Here is a 10,588-nt window from a genome sequence, read left to right as displayed (position 1 = left end):
GGGTTTAGAATCAGTAACAATAGGTGTTCACCATGATAATAGTGGAGTTGATGGGCTATTTGTAAGGGTGATATTTAAAATATGTTAATTAACTTGTTTCAATAAGTTGGATTAGAAATTTATTAAATAGTTAGCTACATAACTTGCCCATAGGTCACCTAGCTATTAAATAAGAGTCAGGATTCAGACCCAGACAATAAAATTTCTATGAATCCTTTTAACTTCCTCCTACCTCAGTCAAACTTCTGGTTCTATTCTACTGGCAACAATGAGGCTGTCTATACAAAATGTTCAATGAGTATTTACCAGCCAAAATACAAAAGTTTTTTTTTTCTATTATCTGCTTTTTCACAGTTGAGTTTCATGACTGTATCAGTTGATTATTTCCTTTCTATTATAAATATTACCAGGGTTAGAAAAAGACTGAATTTATTTTATTATTCTTTTCTGCTTAATCAAGGTACATTCTTAGATAAAATTTGTGAAGCTCTCTACTCTTTCTAATCACCAACACTCATGTTTCTTACTTACTTTACATTGTGGCTTTTTTTCCTAAGATGAAGAGACTGCTTCAGTTATGGTTTTTGCCATGGCCATGTCAACTCAGCTACAGCTCTTTTAACACGTGTCTCCTTAGATTCAATTGTCTGGCTTGTCAATATTTGTACTTGCTGTGGACAGACAACATTTGCCTAGTGACAAAAATTTTTTCAGGCTACTGATGCTTAGTATTGGCTTGGGAGACACTTTGTTTTCTACTGACTTCCTGACTTCTTTCACTTGATCTTTAAATAATTCTTCTAAGCTTTCTTCTTGAGCAACAATCTCTCTTAAAACAACTTCATCTTCATTAAAATTTAGTTCTTCTTCCAGTTATTTTCCAAATTCACTAGATCAATATCATGAACTACAGACCAAATAATAAGATCACATTTTAAATTTTTTCAAATAGCACTTACATCCAGTTTCTTAAATAATAGGAACATAATTTTTTGGCATTTTGAATTCCCAATTAGTTTAGTCATTTGGGGCCCAAGTATGAGGCTACAGGCCAGAGCTAAATCTACAGCAAGAGGAAGGAGTTTCATAAAGATAGCAGCATTAGGGCAACTTGGTCTAGAACAAAGGTAGATGAGGAAAGAAACTGGTAAATCTTGAGAAAGTAGGGAAAATGGGAAAGGTTAATATAATTTAAATGACATAATAACAAGTACAATATAAGAGTTTGCAGTGTGATATTTGCTGAAGAATATTACTAAAAGAGCAAGAGATTACTGAACAATCTTAAATGTGAAATTTAAAACTATGTTTGATTGTTTTGTATATCCTGATGTTCTATTAACAGGCCCTTTGAAACACCTTCAGATAGCCGTAATGAAGAACTAAAGGGGCTGTATAAGATTGTTTCTTCTGATGCTTCAAATGACAACTATAAATTTAGTCAGCCTAATTTTACTGCTAAGGATGTGTCCCTAGATTCTCATTCTTCAGAAAATGTTATTTCAAATGGATTGTCTAAGAAAAACTAGCCCGAGACCTTTAGAGTGATATACAGAACTTATATATTAAGTCCCAGGAAATCATATGAATGTATAGATGAACTGGTGCAACCTGTTCTCTTATTGTATAGATGAACTGGTGCAACCTATTCTCTTATTGTCAACAACAATAACAAAAACAAAACTGTATTCTCATATATTTATTTGAGAATAACGTCTCACTATTCACTCATTTTTCTGCCATTGCCTTTGCATTTACCTCTAAGGGTTTTACATCCAGATGTCCATTCTTATCTACTGAGATACATCTTTCACTTTCTGGTTTCTAAATTAGATGAGTCCGAGGAGAAGTAACTTCTCTCACTTATTGTTACTTTTCTCAGTTCTGCCATGCTATGTCCATTTCTTAAATACTCCATCTTAATTTTCTCAAGAAGTTGAGTCTTCATAGAAATAACGTCTAAGTGTTCTGATATAATATTTGGATCTATTTGGATTGTTTTTTTCCAAACATGTGAAACTTCTCTTCAGATCAATCTTGACCCAACACTTCTTTGTCTAAGTCAGGACTCATAATAAGAGCATGCTTCTGTGCCTTTTGAACAAATCTACTGTCTAGTCCTCCAAAGAGATTACTATTTGTATTTTTTAAGCTAACTGTATCTAATGAAAAACTTGAAACTCCCATCAATAAACTCCCATCAATTTTCAGGGAAGACTGTGTTTGTATCTTTCATATCATAATAAAGTTCTTTGTGCATTCCAGATTGTTGCAGTATGTTACTACAAGCAGAATCAACAACTTGATTAATCCTTTCAATATTTTCTGAATTTAAAAGGTGTTCTTTAGGATGAGAAGCCACAAGACTAATGCTTCTTTTGGAAATTTCAGCTGTTACAAACTTTGTCAATTGAGATGCAACTTTAATTGAGCTTCGGCAAGGTTTTTTTCATCTTTGCTTTATGTACTTGACAACCCGACAAGTATTGTCAAGAATAAGGCTAATCCTTCCTCTAAAAGCTTGGCATCTAATGTAGAACCTTTTCTAGATGAAGACTTTTCCTGGGAATTAAATTAATCAATACTTTTAATTACTTTTTCCTTAATTTTGACTGCTTCCAGAACTAATTCTGAATTTGATACTTCTTCCTCTACTTGAGGTTGAAATTCAGAATTGAAAATTTTCTTCACCATTAAAAAGACTATAATAAGAAAAAAAACATTGCTCCCTCCCATTAAATACCAAAGTATGATAGCCAGAGTGCTTTAAAACACAAGTATAAACATAATCAACTACTTTTTCAATAGTTGCTGTGTCAGCAACAGGGACAGTAGGTGATTCTTTGACTTGTGGTACAAGTTTAATCTTATTTTTGGACATATATTCTTGGACAGAACTTAATATTTTATATATATATATATATATATTTGTATTTTAGTTTCTAGAGATTTGGTTCTTTCCTTATGCACTTTTGGAAACAGACAAAAACTTTGATGCAAATTTTATAACAACTTCTATTATGTTAAAAGACAGCTTATGAGCATGTGATGATTCAGGTGAGGGCACATCAGTAGTTTGGATAACATCTCTAAGGATGTTTTCAACAACACTTTTGACTTCTACATACTGATGTGGAGTTAGCTCTCCACAAAAATAGTTCTGCAGCTGATTGCCAGTCATTTCTCATAGAACTATTCTGCATCCACTGGTTACACAGCTTTGTATGATCTCTTGTGATCCAAACTGTGACAAGAGATTATTATGAATAGATCGAACAACTAATTGAATAATTTCATCATCATTGGAATGTAAGGATTCTACATACTGTATAATCATATCTTCTTTTTGGGAGATTTCTGTAGCAACTATACTTTCTAACTTCATTTGAAGGAAATCCAGTCCTGTGAGCAAACTGTCCTTAGATATTTTGGCTTGATGTTGAATGTTGTTGAGAAAATTTCTCAGATAAAAGAGCAGAAATCACATTCTCTAAAAATTTATGAGGCAATACTATGGTATATGGTGTTGAAGTTTGACATTCTTTGCTGGATGATTCAGCCAACTTTTGGACATTTCCAACAATATCCTTAGATTCCAGAACCAGATATTCTGTAACTGGAACCTCATCACAAAATATAGTCAAGCTGATGTTGAAAAATTTCATTTATTACTGCACTAGTCAGTCTTCTTGCTAAGTTTTCTCCCTTACTCTTTATATTCCTACAAATAAAATCCTGAGATTTATATTCATTCAAATTATTGCAAACAGAGGAGTGAACAACTCTATTGACCAATGTTTTTATCAATTAATGGTATTTTATGTAAGAAAGGTATCTTATCTGAAGATGATTTTTCTGTCATTTTATGCATAAATGGCATTTTATTCACAGTTCTTATCTTAATGCTGGATAGTGTTTCATCTGTAGTTAGTTCTTTATACATGGGAGGCACTTTAGGAGCTGAAGCTACTTTACCCACAGGTGGGAAAAACTGATCTCCCTTATCTGGTATGAGTACTTTTTTTTTTTTTTTTGAGTTGGAGTCTCACTCTGTCACCCAGACTAGAGTGCAGTGGCCGCTCTCGGCCACCCCAGCCTTGACCTGCTGGACTCCGGAGATCCTTCTGCCGCAGCCTTCCAAGTAGCTGGAACTACAGGCGCGTGCTACCATGCCTGGCTAATTTTTGATGTATTGTAGAGATGAGGTCTCGCCAAGTTGCCCAGGCGGGTCTTGAACCCACGGGCTCAGGCAATTCACTCACCTCAGCCTCCCAAAGGCGCGGGATTACAGGCTGAGCCAACAACCCGGCTTGGCATGAGTACTTTAATCTGGGCATCTGAAAACTCCTTTACCAGTGACTCAATTAGTTTCATAGAAGTATCGTAGTTCATCATGTATTTGTGTTTCTGGTATAGAACAAAAAATCAATTTGTTAACAATTTCAGTAATAATTTCTTCCAAAAATTTAGCAGGAAAAATTCTGGATTTCTGGTGGGTAGTGAGGATGGTCTAGTTTACTGGATTCACTTACTTTTTGTTGCTCTCCCTCATTTTCTCTTCCTCTCTCTCTCTCTCTCTCTGTCTCTCTCTCTCTCTCTCTTCCTCTTCTTTTTCTTTGACGGAGACAGTTTTGGTAATTAAGGAGGATTTTTTTTTGTTGTAACAGACTGTGCTAAATCCTTGCTACCCTTTTGAATTACATTTAGGGTTTTATTTTATTTTATTTTTGCATATAAGGTTTTTTTCTTCTCAGGGACTTTTGTTATAATTGAGTTTTGAAAAACATGCTGATCTTTGAGAAGATTGCTCTAAAGCATCACTTACATATTTTCAATGACATTTTGAATGTGTTCATAATCTGGATTTTGTTCCTCATTCATATCAGTTTGTGCTGAAGAGTCTCTTCTCATTGCTCGGCTTTTGATCTCCTATTTCCAAAGTTTTCTCTGTTGTGGTTCTCCATAATTGTCTTCTTGAACATTAAATAAGAGAATTGAAAGAGCTTGACATCTCTTAATAATCTTTCTCGCATATTGTCAGTCTTTTTTTCAGTCTACTTAAAAATCTGGTCCAAGTACTTCCTTCTCATGTTCTATATTATCAATTGCTCCTGAAAAATGTGTGTGTACCTCATCATTTTGTCCTTCCTTATCTTCCCTTTTTTTTAAATTTAGAAATTTATTCTGTTTAATCCACAAGCTTTATATAGCTGTAGTTAAAAAACAAACAAACAAACAAACAAAAAAACACAACCAACCAACCAACCAACCAACAAAAAAACCCCAAAACAAAAACAGTGAAATCAAGACACTATTTCAAAGTCTGGGCCCTTCCAGCCTTCCAAACACAGGAGCTTTGAAAGTTGTATACACCAATTGGAAGAACAAGATAAAAATATGAATGGAGCCATGAAATTTCATAAAACAAAATTTTATGTAACTGAAAGATCCTCCCTGGGACTAGTTGCCTTTACAAAAGAAGAAAACAAAACAAAACCAGAAGAACAGAATAGAATGAAATTCCAGTGTTCCAAATCAACTTGTTACACATTGATACAAACCCATGGTCTCTGATAAACAACATGCTTTCATTTTCTGTCTCATCCTAGAGCTCAAATCCTGATTCATTTCAGCAGAGACCCCACAGGCAACAGGAAAGATTGTGGCATTAAAAAATTCATTTATACTTTTGTGGTAGTTCAAAACAGTGGCCTTATTTCTGGGCAAGCTTACAAACCATACGAGGTTGGAAGCATAACTTAAATGGGTGCTAAGACTCAAATGAGAAAAAGTAAAGAGTGAAAGAAAAAATAAGAAAACTCTCTGGCAATAGCCAGGAGCATTGAAAAGAACCATAAGAATGCCAACAATAATTAAACCCCCTTTTTTTAAAAGGGAATTTTTTTTGCTTAAAATATTTCACTCTAAATGATTTATGTCAGCTGTCAACGAAAGAATGTCACTAATACACTGTAGACACCTTTTGCAATGTAAATCCACGCCCCCCCTGTTTTTACATCGTGAACTTCAACCTAGCAATTATTACAACAAATGTTAATAGTCTAAAGCTCAAACACATTTTAGCAATTTTTTTTTTTTTTGAGTCGGAGTCTCACTCTGTCGCCCAGACTGGAGTGCAGTGGCCGCTCCCGGCCACCGCAGCCTCGACCCGCTGGGCTCCGGCGATCCTTCCGCCTCAGCCTTCCGAGTAGCCGGGATTACAGGCGCGCGCTACCACGCCCGGCTGATTTTTCGATTTATTGTCGAGATGAGGTCTCGCTGCCCAGGCGGGTCTCGAACCCGCGGGCGCAGGCAATCCACTCACCTCAGCCTCCCAAAGGCGCGGGATTACAGGCTGAGCCACCGAGCCCGGCTTCATTTTAGCAATTTTTAAATTGAATTGCGTACAAACCAAATAAAATTTACATCATAACAAACATTTCCACCTAAGACTGTGGGGACACTTGAGCCTTCCGCATAGATCTCAGGGCCTTTTCACGCAGGTGCTTTTCTAAGTCATCAAGGTTATCTTCAGCTTCACTTTCAGTCTCCTTTGGCTCTGGCATCGCCTCTGGTTCTTCCTGTGCTGATGTGGTTGTGACAGCAGCAATGGCTGCAGGGGTCACAACAGCCGCAGCAGCTGCAGCCATAGCCTTTTCCTTCTTGTGGTTTTTGTGCTTCTTGTGCTTCTTATCCTTTTTGTGTTTCTTGTCCTTCTTTTTCTTCTTTTTCTTCCCGCCTCCTTCTTGATCCGAATTTCCTGCCAGTGCTGGGCTTGGTGATGGGCTTTTAGCCTTTTTGACTGGTACAGCTGGTGACCAGTTTGTAGAGGGTGACTGAGACTGGACAGGGGATGGAGGTGCTGGGGGCTTTTTAGGTGCTGGCTCAGGAGATCCAGAGACAGATCGGGAAGATGAGACCCTCCTTACAGACTGTGGACTTGGCGAGGCAGCCTTTTTTGGGCATTTTATCTTCCGGAGTCCTGGAGACTCTCCTAATGGGCCTAGTACTTGGAGACGGGGACTGCCTTCTCTGAGGTGATGACAATGCTCCTCTTCAAACAGGTAGAGGACCGGAGGAGGTCTGAGGAGCGTGAGGCCGTGGCGAGGGCAAATGTCGTTTGTTTGGTTGTGGTGACCGGGCCTCCCGGGTAGAGTGGCTTGGGGAAGACCCTTTTCTATGCTTGGATGACAACGAAGGCGGACGTCTCTTGGTGGCTGGGGAGCTTCTTTGTTTAGGAGGTGGAGAGTGGGGGACCCGACGCTTTGGTGGTGGAGATGGTGATGCCCTTCGCTTAGGAGGAGGATGGGGAGAAGCCGTTCTTCTCTTAGGAGGTGGAGAAGGAGAGGATCTCCTCTGTATTGGAGGAGAGGATCTTCTTGGAGAGGGTGAACGGCGACGTGGTGGCGGAGAAGGAGTCCTTCGTCGTGGTGGTGGCTGGGAGACCTGAGCCGTCGGGGAGGAGGAGCGGGAGAAGGAGAACGTCGCCTTCTGGCAGGTGGTGGGGAGGGACTTCTCCTCTATCTACCCCTTTTAGTCACTGGCGATGGCCCTCGCTTTCCCGTCTGCATCCGAGGGGAAGTCTCTTTCTGGCTCTTTCGTGGTGATGGAGAGGCACTCCGGGAAGGGGAATGTCTCCACCGTCTGCCCACCTCACTATTCTTCACAAGGGATCTTTTGGGTCTCTCATCTTCTGAAGAGGAGGAGGAGCCGGAGTCAGATGAAGACTGCTGGTTTTGTCGTCTGTACTGCCATCTCTGCTGTCCAGAATCTGTTGCAGCCATTTTGCCACCTTTATCTTCCGATTCAGATAACTACTTTTCTAGGCTTCGGTGCTGGTGAAGGGGACTCTCTTTTCTCAGTACCTTTATGTTTTGTCAGAGTTTTCCTTGGGGGACTGGATGTCCTCTTGGGAGGCTTCTTTGGCGGTGACCGGGAACGAGATGAAGAAGACGATGAGCTACTCCCAGACAAGGATGCTGATGAACACCTTCTTCGTCTTACTGGAGATGTGCTCCTTCTGTGCCTTGGTGGGGGAGACATTCGTCTTGATGGAGTTCTTCTTCGAGGAGATGGCCACCTTCTTGGGCTTGGCCGTCTTCTAGGTGAGTATGATCTTGCTCGGGATCTATGGCGCCGTCTAGGTCGAGTGTGAGAAAGAGAGCGAGACCATGTCCAGGATCTTGATTTGGAACGTGTCCGAGATCTTGGTCAGGTCTTTTTCCTTTTCATCTTTAGAATTTTTTTTCTGGAGAAGGTTCTTTAGGTTCTGGAACAGGTTCAGGCTTAGGAACTTTCAGAATGTCACTAGTAGAAGTGGCCTCCTGTACTGAAGGTACTTTTACTTTCACTGAAGGTTCTGGGAGCTCTGGTGTTTTTTCCTTCTTTTCTGGGGCAGGGGAAGTACTCCGGCTCTTGGTTCTGTGATGGGGCGATAGAGAATGACTGAGCTTTCCCTCTCTCCTAACAGGGGAAGATCGTCTTCTAGAGGAAGGAGATCTGGATTTGCATCTTCTTGGGCTTCGAGATCACTCCCTTTTTTCTCTGTTGTTTTCTTTTTCTTCCTTATCCCTCTTATCTTAATCTTCATCTTGTTTTTTCTTGCCAATTTTTCTTGCTCAATCTGTCTTTGTTTTATTACTTCTTTCTTCAGTTCTAGAAAAGCAGGAGGGATTCCCACAATGTTTTCTTGTGCACTTAACAGCAGGGGCCACAGTTCTCCCATAAATTCTCTAGCATTTTTTCCATTCAAAAACCCAGTCAGATTGATTTGCATCATTTTGGAGTCTGGATTCTTCACCTCCAGCTGGTTGAATATAAACTCAATCACAACATCATCTTCAGATTCAAGGATTTCCCTTACTCGTTTTGTTATCCAAGGTTTTATAACTTCCAAATTTACTTTGCTCGTGTCCACCTTTATTTCTAGGCATTCTGCAAATTTCAGCTGCTTCAATAGTTTCTTCTGTTTGTTGCTGAACTGATTATCCTGTTCTGCACTTGTTCCATGGAAGAATCCCGCATCCATCTTGCCGTCTTTCTCAGAGATCGCTCCCTTCCTTATCTTATAAAGAAGATTTTTTTCCTTCTCAATTTAATTATGTTTAAGTGTCTCACTCACATTTGGTTTCTGAATATCTGTACTTTTCACACTGGTAATTGGAGAAATAACTTTTGACACATTTTCAATGTATATTTGAGTAGAAATTCCCATTTTATTTATATCCTATTTCTTTTTTTGTATTTTTTTATCAATATTTTTTATTATGATCTTGTGGGGTACAGTTAAGGGGAAGGTATACAAATATACTTCATTCAGGCAGCCTTGTTGATAAGAGGTGTCTCCCTGTCCCTAGACAGATATTTACTACTGCTAATCCCATCTCCCTTCCCCTCCCCCCAATAGTTTCCCACCATTGTCAGTCATTTTCTTATAGTATTACATTGGATGTTCAAGGTCCACTATATGAGTGAGAACATGTGATACTCAGGTCTTTGTTTCTATGAGAGGTCACTCAGTATTATAGACTCTAGTTCCATCTAGGTTACTGCAAAATTCATGATTTTGTTCTTTTTTATGGCTGCGTAGTATTCCATCATGTAACACATTTTTTAATCCAGTTCTCTTTTGATGGGCAGCATGGTTGCTTCCAGGTTCTTGCTATTGTGAACAATGCTGCGATAAACATATGTGTGCAGGTATCTTTTCTATAGAGTGATTTGAGTTCTTCAATGTATATTCCCAGTAGGGGGATTGCGGGGTCATATGGGAGGTCAATATTTAGAGCTTTTAGGAATCGCCATACTGTTTTCCACAGAGGTTGCACTAGTTTGCATTCCCATCAACAGTGTAGAAGTGTTCCCTTTTTGCCACACCATCTCCAGCAAGTGTTATTTTTTGAGTTATTGATAATTGCCATTCTGACTGGAGTTAGGTGGTATCTCAGTGTGGTTTTGATTTGCATCTCCCTGATGATTAGTGAAGTTGAACATTTCTTCATGTGTCTGTTGGATGCTCAGATGTCTTCCTTTGAGAAGTGTCTGTTCATATCTTTTGCCCATTTTATAATGGGGTTGTGTGTTTTTTTCTTTTAGCATGTTTTAGTTTCTTGTAGATCCAAGATGTTAAGTCTTTGTCAGACCTGGAGTAGGCAAATCCTTTTTCCCAGTCTGTAGGCTGTCTCCCTGCTCTCTTGATGATTTCTTTGGCTTTGCAGAAGCTTGTCAGTTTAATGAGGTCCCACTTGTCTATCTTATCTCTTATGGCCTGTGGGTTTCGGGTTTTGTTCAGGAATTGGATGCCAGTTCCAATTTCCATGAGGGTATGTCCTTCATTTTTTAAGGTTCTTATGGTTTGAGGTTTTACATTTAGGTCTCTGATTCATTTAGAGTTAATTTTTGTGTATGGGGATAGATAGGGGTCCTGTTTCAATTTTCTGCATGTGGTCAGCCAGTTTTCCCAGCACCATTTACTGAATAAGTTCTTCTCTCCCCAGTGGTAGATGGTGGAGGCTTTGTTGAAGATGAGTTGGTTGAGAAATTGAGGTTTTCCTTCTGGAATCTCAATTCTATTCCATTGGTCTATATG

At 39.1% G+C, this 10,588-nt stretch overlaps 1 pseudogene across 1 annotated transcript; it reads right to left on the bottom strand.

Moving 5' to 3' along the window:
* Positions 1 to 6,402: 6,402 nt before the first annotated feature.
* Positions 6,403 to 9,054, bottom strand: LOC103268149 (annotated as a pseudogene). Its single transcript, XR_504793.2, has one exon. The product of XR_504793.2 is annotated as a serine/arginine repetitive matrix protein 1 pseudogene (transcript).
* Positions 9,055 to 10,588: the final 1,534 nt, after the last annotated feature.

The sequence above is a fragment of the Carlito syrichta genome, unplaced genomic scaffold, assembly GCF_000164805.1.
Source record: "Carlito syrichta isolate Samal-C Ts95f unplaced genomic scaffold, Tarsius_syrichta-2.0.1 Scaffold308791, whole genome shotgun sequence".
Classification (NCBI taxonomy): domain Eukaryota; kingdom Metazoa; phylum Chordata; class Mammalia; order Primates; family Tarsiidae; genus Carlito; species Carlito syrichta.
Note: the sequence above shows the minus strand (reverse complement) of the source record. Positions and strands in the feature narration are given on the sequence as shown.